Raw genomic sequence first — 16,516 nt, 5'->3', positions numbered from 1 at the left:
GTGTGTGTGTGTGTATACACTTGTATGTTTGTGTGTGTTTGTACACGTGTGGTAGCAGGGATTTAATGGGATTTCCAGCTCAGCAGAATGCACCCGTTCTCCTCACCGCCCCCCCCCCCAACACACACACACACACACCTTGTATCGATCCGACCACCAGCCGCAGGGCCATTCATCAGATGGCGGGACACACCCAGGTGTGTTTTACTGTTGCCCAATGCTCAGCAGCGCATTCGAGGAGCAGACAACCATCACCAGAGGGCGAGGGGAAAGGGAGATCGGGGTGGAGCAAAGGAGGTGCTACTTAAAGTAACAAAGTGGAACTATTAACCCCAAGAAAATAACGAGCAAGAGTGCTGCAGACATCTTTAAGGGAGATTTAAGGCCGTGTTGGAGAAAAAGTAAACAAAATCTCCCAAGTTTCTGTATTCTGCTCTAAGGTTAAGCTTTTTTTTGGGGGGGGGGGGTTCCACCCCTTTTTCTCCCCAATTACCCCACTCTTCCGAGCCATCTCGGTTGCTGCTCCACCTCCTCTGCTGATCCGGGGAGGGCTGCAGACTACCACGTCACCTCCGATACATGTGGAGTCACCAGCCGCTTCTTTTCACCTGACAGTGAGGAGTTTCCCCAGGGGGATGTAGCGTGTGGGAGGATCACGCTATTCGCCCCCAGTTCCCCCTCCCCCCTGAACAGGCACCCTGAATGACCACAGGAGGCGCTCGTGCAGCGACCAGGACACACACCCACATCCAGCTTCCCACCCGCAGACACAGCCAATTGTGTCCATAGGGACGCCCAGCCAAGCCGGAGGCAACATGGGGATTCGAACCGGCGATCCCCGTGTTGGTATGCAACGGAATAGATCACTATGCTACCTGGACGCACTTTTTTTTTTTAAAGGAAAAAGTTGGAAAAGACCCTAAAAATTCTCAGACAAATGAGACGTGTTTCATATGTTGTTCATATGTCCTCGTGTTCACGTTCAGGGGAAATGAAAAGGAGGAGGATGGACTTCTCCAGATCAAGCATACATTAAAACCTGATATGGGATATTCAGTTTTTTATACTCGTTTTTTTATTCCTATTTTAAAAATTGCATAAAAATAGCTTGACTGAAAAGCAGTTAGTATAACCGTAATAACGCTAATATTATATAATGAAAATTGAAAAAAAAAGCTACATATTATCAGGTGTCAGGTAGCGTAGCGGTCTATTCCGTTGCCTACCAACACGGCGATTGCTGGTTCGAATCCCCATGGTACCTCCGGTTTGGTCGGGTGTCCCTACAGACACAATAGGCCGAATCTGGAGGTGGGAAGCCGGATGTGGGTATGTGTCCTGGTTGCTGCACTAGTGCCTCCTCTGGCCAGTCGGGGCACCTGTTCGGGGGGGGGGGACTGGGGGGAATAGCGTGATCCTCCCACGCGCTACGTCCCCCTTGCAAAACTCCTCACTGTCAGGTGAAAGGAAGCGGCTGGCGACTCCACATGTATGGGAGGAGGCATGTGGTAGTCTGCAGCCCTCCCCGGATCGGCAGAGGGGGTGGCGCAGAGACCTGGACAGCTTGTAAAAGTGGAGTAAGTGGCCGGATACAATTGGGGAGAAAAAGGGGAAAGCCAAAAACAAACAAACAAAAGCTACATAATATCAAACCATCATCATCACCATTGTGATAATGAAATTACGGTGAAAGAATCACTAAACATCTCTGTCAGGTGAAACCTGCAGAGGAGCTAATTTTACATGAAGTGGAAAAAATCACTAAACTAACCTTACTGTACATATGATCTGCAGACTTACATACTGTTTCACCATATTGGAGCAAACCATTTCATTTTAACAGGATTTGTAAAACACTTTTGATTCACATCGTAATAATGAGACATCCACAAGCCTTAAAGGGGAACATACATATTCGGTTTATGTCCACCAAAATTACAGAAACATGGTGTCCGCCCACGAGGCAAACTCACTCAAAATGAGTTCAAGGTTACTTTTTTTTCATTTCGCTGATATAATCTCTAGCCAACCAAGAGCCCTATTTCTGGTATCCATCATATTGTTTCCACAGATAAGGCTTACACTAACAGGACAATCAAGATTGGGAACCGGAAGCTTTTTCATGATGAACCATTACTGGAGCCAATAATCAATCCAGACAAAGCCCCAGACTGTCACCTGGTCCTGTATTCATGATGGCCAATGAAATGGAGCTGGTTGAGGGTGACGGCCTGACCTGTCTGAGACGACACGAAGCCCCCTGACGCACAGGGGGGGCTCAACCTCCACCCTAACGACGGCGTAACCATCAGACCCGGTACCGTGGCAACAATTTCTTGGCCTTGTCATCGTTGCACCTCTGATTCAATTACCTTGACCTCGATGGGGGCCTGCCCCCCGAACCCCCCCCCCACCCCACCACATCCCTGCTCTCATGCTCCAGGAAGGTTAATTGAAACAGAATGCAACATTAATTCCCTTATTAATGAAGTGACCGGCCGCTAATTGCAGGCGAGAAGTGTGACCTCACAGGGACCTTGTTGCACCTTCCCTTGTTTGAGATTTGAGAAAGGATGGATCAGGAGGTCTGCTGGTGCAACAAGAGTGCTTGCTCGTTATTCACCTTTATGTACGTGTGTGTGTGTCTATGTGTGTGCGTGCACGCGTTCACATGCTAGTGTATATCTTTGGCCTTTAGACTGGGCCATTAACACCCATAGGTCACACGCTGATATTTCGGTACATGAAAAGCAACTGACAGTCTCGTACCTTGAACTCATTTTATCCACTTACACCAGAGAATGCATTCATATCAATATAGATCCACTCACAAACATCACCATGCGCACACACACACACACACACACACACACACACACACACACACACACACACACACACACACACACACACACACACACACACACAACCTCAAGCACCCTGTGACCCTGACCATGTGTAGGGTACTCAGTCAACTTAAATACTTTACAATGCTTTACTTAGGTTACCTTTAGCCTGAAGCTAATGCAACCAAAGATTAGGGTCCAATATCTGTGCTTTGCCCCATGCATTTGGCTTCTGTCTTGACGCATGAACTGCAGCATGGCTGGCTATCTCCATCCCTTTCTCTCACTCCCCCCTCATCATCCTTTAAGGCCTCCATACAGAAATGATTATGTCAGGTTTGTGTGTTGTTTCGACTATCTGGACGTCTCGATTGTGCGATAATGTGCAAAAAAAAAAGTGTTTCTTATATATATAGGACACATAGTATGAGACATGGAAAAGAGCCTGCCTACAGTAAACGAACTTAACCCCCGTGCTACGTCAACTCCAGCAAAACTTTTGCATGATAATTACTGCAGACAAAGTCTCATTCATCCACAGCCCCACAATGCAACAGCACTCCACGTGCGCGCACACTCTCGTTCTTCACGCCGCTCATCTGTCGAAACACGATAAGATATAAAACTCTGCGGCAACCGAACAAGCAGCCTCTTCAATCTCCTTAAACAAACACCAGGCAAATGAATGAATTTTGAGCAGCCACTGCTGCTGCTATCGGAGGACACATCTCTGCTTTATTTCATCCCGCCAATATAAGACGCTCTTCCAGAGGATGCAGGCAACTTGTTCTAATAAGATTTTTTTTTTCAATTTTTTTTTCAACTCTACTCCAAACCCATCCTGACTCCCCTCTTTAATCACAGAGTCCATTAAAAAGGCAATTAAACATCATACAGGTAATATGTATAATCCGTTGAACAAATCCTGGATCAAATATGCAAATAGCAATAATGGAATGCTGATTAGCGTGGCATTTTGCCTGCACCATCGATTCAGAGAGTTGGAGCTACACCCTCGGCCCCCCTGGTGACACGCTGCACGACTATAAAGGCCTCGGGTACAGTGGGAAGATCCTCCTTTCCTCTCTTTTATACGCATCACTTTATACTATACTCACCAAGGTTAGCAAAAAAATATGTATATCACAGGTTTTGTTTACTTTTGACACCGAAACCAGATTTACCTAGCTGCACAATTTCTTCCCTCTGATGCCCCTCTTTTCTCCCCAAATTGTATCCCCAATCATATCCGGCCACTCTTCTTAGCCGTCCCGGTCGCTGCTCCACCCCCATCGGCTGATCCGGGGAGGGCTGCAGACTACCACATGCCTCCTCCGATACATGTGGAATCGCCCGCCGCTTCATTTCACCTGACAGTGAGGAGTTTCACCTGGGGGATGCAGCATGTGGGAGGATCACGCTATTCCCCTCAGTTCCCCCTCCCCCTGAACAGGCACCCCGACCGACCAGAGGGGGTGCTAGTGCAGCGACCAGGACTCATCCTGGCTTCCCACCCGCAGACACGGCCCATTGTGTCTGTAGGGATGTCCGACCAAGCCGGAGGTAACACGGGGATTCGAACCAGCAATCCTCATATTGGTAGGCAACGGAGTAGACCACCATGCCATCCGGACACCCTGCTGCACAATTTAAAAGGAAGTCACATCCTTTTTTCTTTTTTTTTTGTGGGTAGGACATTTTCACGCTTTTTCGAGGTTTACTCCACAGATAATTTTGAGGCATTCAACCATGACAAGGAATATATCTCAAACACGCATATCACACACATACAAACACGTATACGCAAAACGGACCATTTGCAGCATTTCTCCAGAACTGTTTTTCAGAGTCATCACCGCACAGGGACACCAAAAAATGAATAAAAATTAGTATGTCATAGATTTTTATTCACAGCTCATTTACAAGAATTGGGCATTAGAGTATCATATTGAGTAGAGAGCGAAATTAATATTGAAGACACATATTCTACTGCCTTCATCGAAGCGTGGCGAGACTCCGGCTCCCCGTGGCGGCCAGCTTTGTTCAACCACAACACCTTTTTTGGGGGCCCCCAAGTAGAGAGGGTAAAGATACAGAGTAGAAGACCATGAAAGAAGCAGCGGGTGCCTCCGATCGGGTTCGTATGCTTGTGTGTGTGCGTGCGTGTGCGTGTGCGTGTGCGTGTGTGTGTGTGTGCAGGTCTGCCTCTGTGCGCATATCTTATTGTATGCACGGGCCTCTGCGCCTGCATAGTTATGTACGCAACCAAGTTTCAACGGGTACAGAGATCAAACAGCTTCAACGCAATCAAAGATGCAGCCAGGCGATCCCAGGCTGCACTGTTATCTTTCTTTCATTTTGATGCTTAAAATAAAAAAGAAAAAGCCCCGCTCTTTTTATCTTCACGAGAGCCACAAAAGAAAAAAAAAGAAAACAATCAAAAAGAGAATTCCGCGCCATTACCACACTGCTCGGCGCTGCAACGCGGTGGCATTTGAGAAGCATCGGCATGATTGATATTGGGTCTTCTTGTTTATGCACCTTGGCTCGGTTGTCGGCGCTGCAGTTGTGGGAGTCCACAGAAACCAAACAGAGCAGGAGCCCAGATCAACAAGTTATTAGCATAGGCACAGACAGGTATCCAGGAAAGAAAAAAAAAAAACAAAGAGCTACGGAAATAATTTCAATTCTCCCATCTTGACGCCGCGTCCCCACAAAATAAATAAATAAATAAATAATTTAAAAAAAACCAAACAAATAAAAACACCAACTCTGGCTTTATCGCTCTCTCAGCTTGATGCGGTTTCTCTTATGTGGCCCCGGCGCTTTGTTTTGAGAGATTAAAAAGTGGGGGAGTGGGCTGCAGGGAAACGGGAGGATGGTGTTTGGTGACAGTATGGAGGGAGGGAAGGGAAGAGGAATGAGCGAGAATTGGTGTTTGTGTTATTGATGTGCAGCGCTCGCTCAGATAAAGGATTGGTAGGAGCCAACCAGCTACTATCTGGCTCCTCCAGCCAAAGGCCTGTTTGCTTTCTAGGAGTTGCTGCCATCCAAAGTTTACGTGTGTGTGTGTGTGTGTGTGTGTGTGTTAGCTGGGAGGCCGGAGAATGGAATGAGAGATAGTGGGGGGGGGGGGGTCAGTCTGTAGACGCTTTTTCGGAATTAGATTCTGCCTTCGTTACAGTACAATTAAGGTACGAGGAGACGGGGGAAGAGGAGGAGACCGCATCCAGGGTGCTTGGAGTGGGAGGCTCCATCCACAGAGAGACAGAGAGACAGAGAGATGGGGGAGAGAGAGACAGCGAGAGATAGAGAGACAGAGAAACGGGAAAGAGAGAGAGAGAGAGAGAGAGAGAGAGAGAGAGAGAGAGACAGACAGAGAGAATACATTGGACCAAGCAGGGAGAGCGTATAGTAATGGACCAAGCGCAGTGTCACAGCCGGAATATGATTACCATAGATCCATTTCTGTCATGCTTTCAAAAAGAAAAAAAAAGGAGGGGAAATATAAAACCATGGCCAAAAATAATCCAAGTACCAATCGATACAGTTGGAAACAGAGCGTCGAAAGACCTCGATGAAGAGGCTACTTTATCAAAAAGATATGTTTCATAAATGGGGCCTCTGATTTATAAAGACAGGGGCCCCATGATGGCAACCTGAATTATAGGCTGGTTGGGATAAAGAATTGGAGGGATGGAGCGATGGAGGGATGTTGGGAATCGCGGGCTGCAATAGGAAGTATGTCTTCTCTTCATCAGCATCCCTCTGTCAGCACGGCGGAGGCGAGCGCCACACAATGATCCGCCATCTTGAAGCCATCTGTCTAACTCAGGTACCTCTTCGAAGACATCGGCCATGTGGTCATTTTCAGGGCCCATCTTGCCTACAGCAAAGCCAATAGCTCCCTTAAATGATTGCCTGTGTCAGTCTTTATTATCCCTGGCATTTTATACTCGTATGGCAAAGTCAGTACGGTTAGCATTATGACGAGCTAAGATGAATCTGGAGACAACAAAACATAGTTTAGTTTGCATATAGAATGATGAGATACCAAAAATAGTTAATTTGTTCCGATAGTATAACATCCATCCATCCATTACCCAAGCCGCTTATCCCAATTGGGGTCGTGGGATGCTGGAGTCTATCCCAGCAGTCATTGGACGGCAGGCCGGAAGACACCCCGGACAGGCCGCCAGGCCATCACAGTGCCGACACATTCACACCTAGGAGCAATTTAGTATGGCTGATTCACCTGACCTACATGTCTTTGGACTGTGGGAGGAAACCCACACAGACACGGGGAGAACATGCAAACTCCACACAGAGGATGACCCAGGATGGCCCCCAAGGTTGGACTACCCCCAGGGTTTGAACCCAGGACCTTCTTGCTGTGAGGTGACCGCGCTAACCACTGCACCACCGTGCCGCCACCATAGCATAACAAATTTACACAAATTTGATTTGTGAGAACTAATTCAGATATCTCAACAACTTGTATATTAGCACAGTACTACAAGTGTGTGCACCACTACTACATTTACAGTACAGATATGCTGTATATTTCATATTTGTGTCTGCTTCATGCGTTCCCGGAGGCTGTTTTTGCTCTTAATCTGTTTGTTTTAATAACAAACCTAAAACTGTGTTTGAGATTGATATTTTGGCCCACCTCACGGAAAAAAAAGAGAGTTAAAAACAAAATCGAAATAAAGGGAGGTGGCGTACATCAGATCGTAGATAGACATCTACACTGCTTCACAATGTTCAAAGTTCAGCAGTGCAAATGATTCACCCTCCTAATCCAGACTGCAATCATTTACACATAAATCTAAGTACTTGGAGGCTTATTCATCATAGTTTAAGTACACAAGCGAAAGGAGCGCCTCCCGAGATAAACGTTTATCCATGAAATAGTTTCGACTGCGAACAGCGAATATGTCTTCTAAAAAAAAACCCCCAACAACTTCCTCCCTCTTTGCATCTCGCTCCCTCACATCTCGCCCATTTCCCTTCAGCATGAGTGATACAGGCTCCGTGCTACCCGCCATTTGTTTGACCCTGCAGGAGGGGAACTGATGTGCTGATCCATCAGGGCTGCTCGGCTCCATTTATGTGACGGACCCCTGCCTCTAAAGCAGCTCCTCCAGCCGGTGCCAACAGCTGCCCGCCCGTCTTAAACACACGTCCACCAAGGGCAAGGGCAGAACCCCCATGTTAGCGCTGAAAGCTTCTCTCACCTCGACTTGGCTGACTAGCGCTGCAACTTGGGGATGCTCCATCAACTGCTATGAAGGGAAGTACTTGTTAGCATTGATCGCTGCAACCTACTGATGGAGCATGTTGGCTCTCATTCCTACCGAACATTGCTTGGATGCCAATTAATGATTAGTCCCATGTTCCATTAATAACAACATTGGCTAAAAGACACTGTGAAGAGTTGTGAAAGTTGCCTGGAGAGAAGAACAATTAGTAATCCGGCTGGGTTACAGTTAAAATGTGCACAACCAGTTCTTCTTTTTAGATGTAGTCTGACGCTGCAATGCTCAGTGCTGTACTGGGTATCATCCGCAGTTTCTAGCCAGCAATGACTTCTTTTTTTTTTCCTTTTCCACAGAGACACATGTTACTTGGCCCATATTGCCTCTTATTCCTCTGTGCCATTCACATTTCCTCTGTGCTGAACACGTCATGGGGAGAGCACTCCTCTGAGGGGCCCCACTTTTCCATCCCATTCATGGTCTCATTTTGCAGGGGCAGAGTAGGATATATCGTTAGAGCGCAGACAAGCTCAGTGTGTGTGTGTGTGTGTGTGTGTGTGTGTAGGTGGTGGGGGTACATGCCGACATGTTGCACGCAGAAGGAATTGAGCCCCGCCGTCCCCCGTGACGGCACAAGTGTGACCGAGGGGGGTTGGGGAGGGGAGGGGGGGATTTTTGGCATGGTCTGAACCGATGTTGGCTGCCTTTCCCAGACCATACCAGCAACTCGGTCATGGGACTGAAACTCCATCCACTCCGGGGGGGGGGGGGGGGCTGAACAAACCGGCTGGACGAGGAGGCGAGGGCGGGGCAAAACAACGTGACAGCGGCTTAAATTTTCCACAGGACCCCTCCCTTTCTCTGGCTCGTATCCTTGTCTGTGTCAGGTGGCTTCTTTAGAGCCGGTAGGTGCAGACACAAGTGCTTGCGGGGTTGTTTCCTGTGGCTGCGGCTTTAACCATGGATCTCCGTTACAACATAATTGGTTCCACTGGAACTGACAGCCCTGGTAACAGTTTTAACACTGCGCTCAGTGGACAGAGTTGGACATTAACATGTCCTTTGGACCAGTTGACGGATTCAGCCATGGAAAACGATAAGGACTAAAAAAACCCCGTACACACACACATGCGCACACACACAGACATTCTCCTGTAGTTGCACTTTATCCCAGTGCAAATCTTATTTCGGCTCATGCTACCTCACCTCACCCCCCAGCTGATGACTGTAACCCTATAGCCTCATCCTGAAGAGTGTAATCTCTGTCATGTCCGTCTCTCTCTCCCCTGCATCTCATCCAACCCCATCGCTGCCACCACGCCACCACCACCACCATCACCACACACACACTCCCCCCACCCCACTCCGTCGTCACTTCAGGCTCGCAGTGGAATGCTGCAGGTCATGGCTGGGGCAACTAATGCTGGTGCAGATGGGGGTCGGGGGTGGGGGCAGGTGCAGTCACAAGGGATGTTTCCATGGTGGTAGATACACAGTAGTTCTATTTTTTTTCGGCTAAAGAAGACGCCACTTCCACTAACCCCTCCTCTTTCCAACCCTCCCTCTCTATCTGTGCCTACATTTGGCTCCCTCTTGAGCTGTGTCACGAGTTGTGTCGGTTACAGTTGCAGCCCCGCTGTGGAGGGCGCCCGTCATGGGCAGATGATCGGAGCAAGAAACATCTGGTAGAGTCGCAAATGCCATAACTACAGTACGGTTTGGGTCGGAGAAGGAAGGTATGAGTCAACTTCACATTCATTGCCACATAAGGAGAAACAGAATTAGTAGCTCCTCTTGCAACAGAGGAAAAGAAAAAAAATCCTCTGAAATGTTGATGAGCAATCCTGAACACATCTTCTCCCCCCCCCCCCAAAAAAAAAGTGATTGACATAAGCCAGTTTTAAAGTGTCGTCCCAGTGTAACCATATTTGGCTTTTCTAAGTTCTTCCCTCACAGAGGTTAAAGGGAAATGATCACGATTTCCCAATATTATCTCTCTGTATACATTGTAGGGATAAGACTCCATTAGTAGCCATAATACTGAACAGTCTCGTGTGTGCTTCTGAAACACAGCCAAAATTGTGCTGAAAAATGTCCGTCAGAATCCATGAATGTGAAAAGTAAACTCACTTCCTGGTCCGCTGCTCCCTTCAGTGGGTTACAGTGAAATGGACTGAATAAGAAAATGTGAATAACAATGCTACATACATATAGCTGTTGTGGCAAATGCAACATAAATGGCCCAGTGGTCAGCGCTGTTGCCTCACAGCAAGAAGGTCCTGGGTTCGAACCCCAGGCCAGGTCAGGTCCTTTCTGTGTGGAGTTTGCATGTTCTCCTTGTGTCTGCGTGGGTTTCCTCCTGGGTTCGAACCCCAGGCCAGGTCAGGTCCTTTCTGTGTGGAGTTTGCATGTTCTCCCCATGTCTGCGTGGGTTTCCTCCAGGTGTCTTGGCTTCCTCCCACCATCAAAAACACATGCATGTTAGGGTTAATGCCCCTGAGCAAGGCAATGGAAAGAAGTGGCGTTGGTCCCGGTGGCTGCAGCTGCTCCTATATAATAGGATGGGTTAAATGCTGAAGACAAATTTCATTGTAACTGTACAATGAAAAAATAAAGTGGCTTTCTAAAGACGGCAAAGATTGTTTAGCATTATGGCTGATAATGGAGTGTCATCCCTACAAAATCCTGAAACTTGTGACTGTTTCCCTTTAAGAGAGAGCTTTGGCTTGTAAACCTTTAAAACAGCAGCCATGTCTCTGTCATGCACTAAACCAACATACGCCATTTGTTTGATGAACGATGGCGCTGCGGAGGATGACGGTCACCAAAGTGCCAAATCACGGTGAATAAATATCACTCCTGCTTACGGGGGTCATCCTCAGTGTCAGCTGTCAGTTATGTGATCTTGGAGGCTAACAGGAGTATTTTGACCTTTGACCACATGTGACGTCATCCTCAGGCTCAATTATGTAAGCTGGAGGATCCACTCTGAGAGCCAGTGTGAGTGTAACAGGCACACATTAATTGTTAAAAAATTCACCTCATTGATTCTACTCTCGCTTTCATCCTCCTAAACGATATTACTGTAGTGAAACCATCGGTCGTCCATGATGTTGTTCATTATATCTCCTCTTGGTTATGGTGGATTTGATGTACCAACATCCATCCGTCCATTATCCAAACTGCTTATCCCAATTGGGGTCACAGGATGCTGGAGCCTATCCCAGCAGTCACGGGGTGGCAGGCGGGGAGATACCCTGGACAGGCCGCCAGTCGATCACAGGGCTGACACATTCACACCTAGGGACAATTTAGTACAGCCGACTCACCTGACCTACATGTCTTTGGACTGTGGGAGGAAACCGGAGCACCCGGAGGAAACCCACGCAGAAACCGAGAGAACATGCAAACTCCACACAGAGGACGACCCGGGATGACCGCCAAGGTTGGACAACACCGGGGTTCAAACCCAGGACCTTCTTGCTGTGAGGCGACTGTGCTAACCACTGCGCAACCTTGCCGCCCAGTTCAGTCCATATCGAGTCAATTTCAGACCTCAGAGAGGCTACCAGAGTGTCTATTTCAGCATCCACAGAGGCACAAATGTCCTTTTTCAGTGAGGTTAGCTCATCAGATGTTATATCAGCTCGAAATCTCTCTCGATGTGCTAACAAATGTTTGCATATGTCATTACTCAGGTAGGATTATACTTGAAAGCAATCTAAACATCACATTCTATCGACGCTAGCATCCTCAAACGTCAGATCGGATCAGACAGAAGAACAAAAAAAATGAACTAAACTGAAGAACAAACAACAAAACAAAAAAAATGAAGTAGAGAAAAAAGAAAACAAGTGCTCCTTCCCATTTCATCCACTTGAGTCCTCCCACTGCTTCTCATCACTTTTCAGAGGCGAAGGTTGACTCTCACAGCTCTGGGGCGTGCTTGTTCCTCGGCGCGTCCGTATCCCTCGCCTCGTTACCGAGCTTCACAGACAGTATAATTTCAGCCTGACACCGCCTCAAACGTGCCGCTGTCAAGCCGGAGCGCCGCAGAGGGTGACTCGAGGGATGCGGGCTCGAAAATGTCACTTTCATACTCGGCGGGATGAGAGAGAAAGAGGAGGGGGGGGGGTGGAAGGAAAAAAAAAAAGATGAACTGGATGAGGTCTTGGAACAACTGTTTAAATCATGACAGGAAAACGGCCACCGCTTAGGGAGGTTGCATTGTGTTGCATACAGTGTGTGTGTGTGTGTGTGTGTGTGTGTGTGTGTGTGTATGCTATACAAATATATGGGGATGAACTGCATGTGGGTAGCACAGCATATCCAGGGGTTGATATCGTGAATGAATTTTCTGGGTCTCTTTAGGTGTGTGCGTTTGATATGGTGATGTGTAAGTAGATGGGGGAGTTCATGCACTTCTCCAGAGTACGTGTCTCTAAAAGCGCACAAATTTGAGGCCCAGAACGCAAATGTTTGCGAGTGTGTGTGTTTGTGTGTACGTCCATTATTTGTACAACAGACTTACTGTATAAATCCTTTAAATGTGTGGAACTTGTGTGTGTATGTGTGTGTGTTGTGTGCGTAGGTAAGTGTGCATGTGTGTGTTTGTGCACGTGCAACGGCTTATCTGGCCCCGACTACAAAGCCCCTCTGTTCTTAGCATGAGCTCCATCTCTGGGCCTTGTCAAACAAACCGCTCCTGGCGCCTCTCTCCTGGGCATGTGCCATGGCGGCTGACGGTGCCACGGTGGCCAGTGGAGCCCTTGTCCCTGGCTCCTTCTACTGCATCGGCTACTAAGCGGTGATGGAAGTCCCAACAACGCACCCCCAAACAACCCCTCCACCCCTCACCACCGCCACCACCACCCTCCCTCCATTGCCCCCGTTTACATTCATTAAAACAGTAACGTCAGCTCCCCCCAAAGCCTTGGGAGCCTCCGCCAAGCCTGCCACAGCCGATAAACCGGGGCCACCTCTCACTGCCCATTTGCTTTCCTTTCTTCTTTTCCCCGTGCTCCTCTCTTTCTGAGATGGCGCGCCCCATAGCACCCCTCTGTGGGCACTGGGCTCTGGTCTGTTGGCAGGCGTCGTCTTCTCTGTCTATTTTTTCTTTTCTTTTTTTTTTTACTGTGCTTTTTTTTTTTCAGTTTAAAAGAAGCAGTTTGTCTCTGGTCCAACTCAGAAAGGGCAACCATACGAACTTCTTTTCAATCACTCCCCTTGTTTTTCTTTATTTTATTTTATTTTTATTCGACAATGTTTTGTAGTGCTGTTGGTAAAGGCACCTCGCTGCACAGGTTAAGTGCTGAGCGCAACTTCACAAACAATGAAGGAAGGCAAACAATTTGCTCATTTTACTATTCATTCCCCTCCTGTACTGAGTTGGCAGTATTTCCGCTGAACCAGTAGCTCACTGGAGGGAGAAGTAATCCTTATAGTACCCCCTGATTTCACCTGTCGAGTGACAGTTTATGTTTGCCTAGTAATCTAAGGCGAATGTGGACAGACTGAAGTCAAACACCATCAAAACAACGTGTATTCCTTTACAGCACACATCCAACACTGAATATTTGCTCATCTCGTGTGAGGAAGGGTACTGATGGTGCAGTGCGGGTAGCAGGATCGTACATGGTCACTGTAGTTGCTCAGGCTTCTCTCCATTATCGGGGCGATGGGGGTTAACTATCTCGTGGTTAACCTGCTCTAATTCTGTCCCTGTCGTGACATCCCTGAATACATTCCCTTCAGCAGAGGATTCTTGACGTCCAAATTCTCCCTAGCCCCCCCCCTTGCATGCAATGGTGTTGGGAATGTGGGGGTGGGTGGGTTTGGGTTGGGCAACAGCAGTTACTTTCCTCCTCTCATTTCACGCCTGGCTGACTAAGATCCTTCATTGTCAACGTGCTAACCCCTGCACTGAGCCCCCGGTTAGCCATAAACATACTGAACATAGAGACGACAAACACACTCTTGACACGATGTATACCGAAACACAATGACCGCCGTGATAGGGGACCTGCAACCTGGCATGCTCCTCAAGACCGAGGAGGAGCATTGCAGCATGTATGACAAGGTGGCACGCCAGCTCCACTGAGCTCTTATTGACTCAACGCAAGTGAAATTAAAAATGGATGTGACTGAACTGCCCAGTCTCACAGACAATACATTCATATACAACTTAACTGTAGGTCCCAAAATACGCCGATTGCCATCGTTTTGTTACATGCACATGATGCATGTCAACATATCAGTGAGGACATGGTTGGGGGCATCCACTGCAATCTACATTTGACCCCAATTTAACTTCAGTGTGGATTATTATGCTTTACAACCAACTTCCCAGATCCTTACCCTTACCTTAACCCAGTGTTTCCCAACCCAGTCCTCAAGGAACCCCTATCGTGCAGATTTTCTTTACAACCCTGAATAGGTACCTGTTTGTAGTTATTCAACCAATCAGCAATGAATTATATCAGATGTTGCACACCTTACATAATTAAGTGCTGTGAGATGATTGGTTGAGTAAGTACAAGCAGGGCTACCTATGCAGGGTTACAATGAAAACCTGTAGGATAAGGGTTCCTTGAGGACTGGGTTGGGAAACGTTGCCTTAACCCCATCAAACCCATACCCTACCTTAACCATCTTGCCATTTCTCACATAACCTTAACCATCTATAATCTAATACCTGAACACAGCCATAGCTAACCTTATTTCAGAACTTACCTGACCATCACTAATCCATCCATCCATCCATTATCTAAGCCGTTTATCCAAAGTCGGGTTGTGGGATGCTGGAGCCTATCCCAGCATTCATTGGGCAGCAGGTGGGGAGACACCCTGGACAGGCCGACAGGCCATCACAGGGCCAACGCATTCACACCTGGGGACAATTTAGTATGGCCGATTCACTTGACTGACATGTCTTTGGACTGTGGGAGGAAACCGGAGCACCCGCAGGAAACCCAAACAGACATAGGGAGAACATGCAAACTCTACACAGACGATGACCTGGGATGACCCACGGGGTTCGAACCCAGGACCTTCTTGCTGTGAGGTGACTGCACTAACCACTGCGCCACTGGCCACATTTCACTTGACTGGAAATTAATTTGGCCTATTTTGGTCTGCTTTTGAATGATTTCAGTGGATAATAATAATCCATCCATTATCCAAGCTGTTTATCCGAAGTTGGGTTGCGGGATACTGGAGCCTATCCCAGCAGTCGTTGGAGCAGGCGAGGAGACACCCTGGACAGGCCGTCAGTCCATCACAGGAATCAACATTATTTATATAGCACTTTTATAAACAAGGTTACACCTCAAAAACATCATTATCCATTGATACATCAACATGCATCATATGCATGTGACAAAATGCGATTTGACACACTGACAGGTAGTCTCATAAGGCCAGAAGTACTTAGGCATATACCTGGTACCTGCATTCTCATCACGAAGTGGCATAGTCACAGACTATAAGTTTTGTCTGTAAGACTGGGTTGGACTGATTGCTAATATCACTAGTTTCCTCCCCCCTCCCCCCAGCATGCCATGTTGGTGTCTTTTCGGTCTTGCTGTTCTATCAAAATGGATGTTTGTGCGCATTTGATGGATGAGGATAGTTGCGGGAAGTGCAACTGGGCCGGGGGTGATATAACCTCCGGCAAGATGAGAGAGTGCTGCTCTGGAGAAGAGATCAAGGTAGGCACTGCTGAAGAAGAGACGAGTCCTCGGCGGAGGAGAGTGCCGAGCTGACAGAGTGGCTAAATGGAGAGGAGAAGGCAGCTGGTGTTAATTACAAACAGCAAGGAAGGATAAGGAGAGGGATTAGGTCAATCATGGAGGACGGAATTAGAGAAATGGGAGGAGGGGGGGGTAGCTGACTTTAATTAGCATTGTTGGAGGAGTGCTCACGTGTTGGCGTTAGCCTCGAAGAGCTAATGCTAACTGTCATTAGCATTCATACGCTGAGGGCTCAGCGCAACCAGGCCATTTCAGTAGCAATTACTTTAGCTGGGCTAGTGCAGGCATGCTGGGACACTACACATAAAGATAGTTGCTCATGCTGCAGGGGCGGCAGAGGCCAAGGAAGTGAGTGATTGAGGAAAAGCGACTGGATATTCACTGCAACCAGCCTTAGCATGTCATTAGCGCACTCCCTGTCCCCCGCACCCCCCTGACTGGACATTATGAGCTTATCACATGGAGCAAAAGGGAATAATTACCCAAATACTATCCAGCACAGCCATCTTTAATCAGAGGAGTGTGTAATTACTGCCACACAAATGACTTCAGTTCATTACGAGGCTGCCGTAACATGGGCAACGATGGATTGTTCATCATTCTAAAGTGTATTATTTACAATCGCTGCAGCGTACCAGGGACGGATAAATACACAATT

The sequence above is a fragment of the Lampris incognitus genome, chromosome 20 (genome assembly GCF_029633865.1).
Source record: "Lampris incognitus isolate fLamInc1 chromosome 20, fLamInc1.hap2, whole genome shotgun sequence".
Lineage (NCBI taxonomy): Eukaryota > Metazoa > Chordata > Actinopteri > Lampriformes > Lampridae > Lampris > Lampris incognitus.
The sequence above is the reverse complement of the archived record's forward strand: the minus strand, read 5'-3'. Positions refer to the sequence as shown.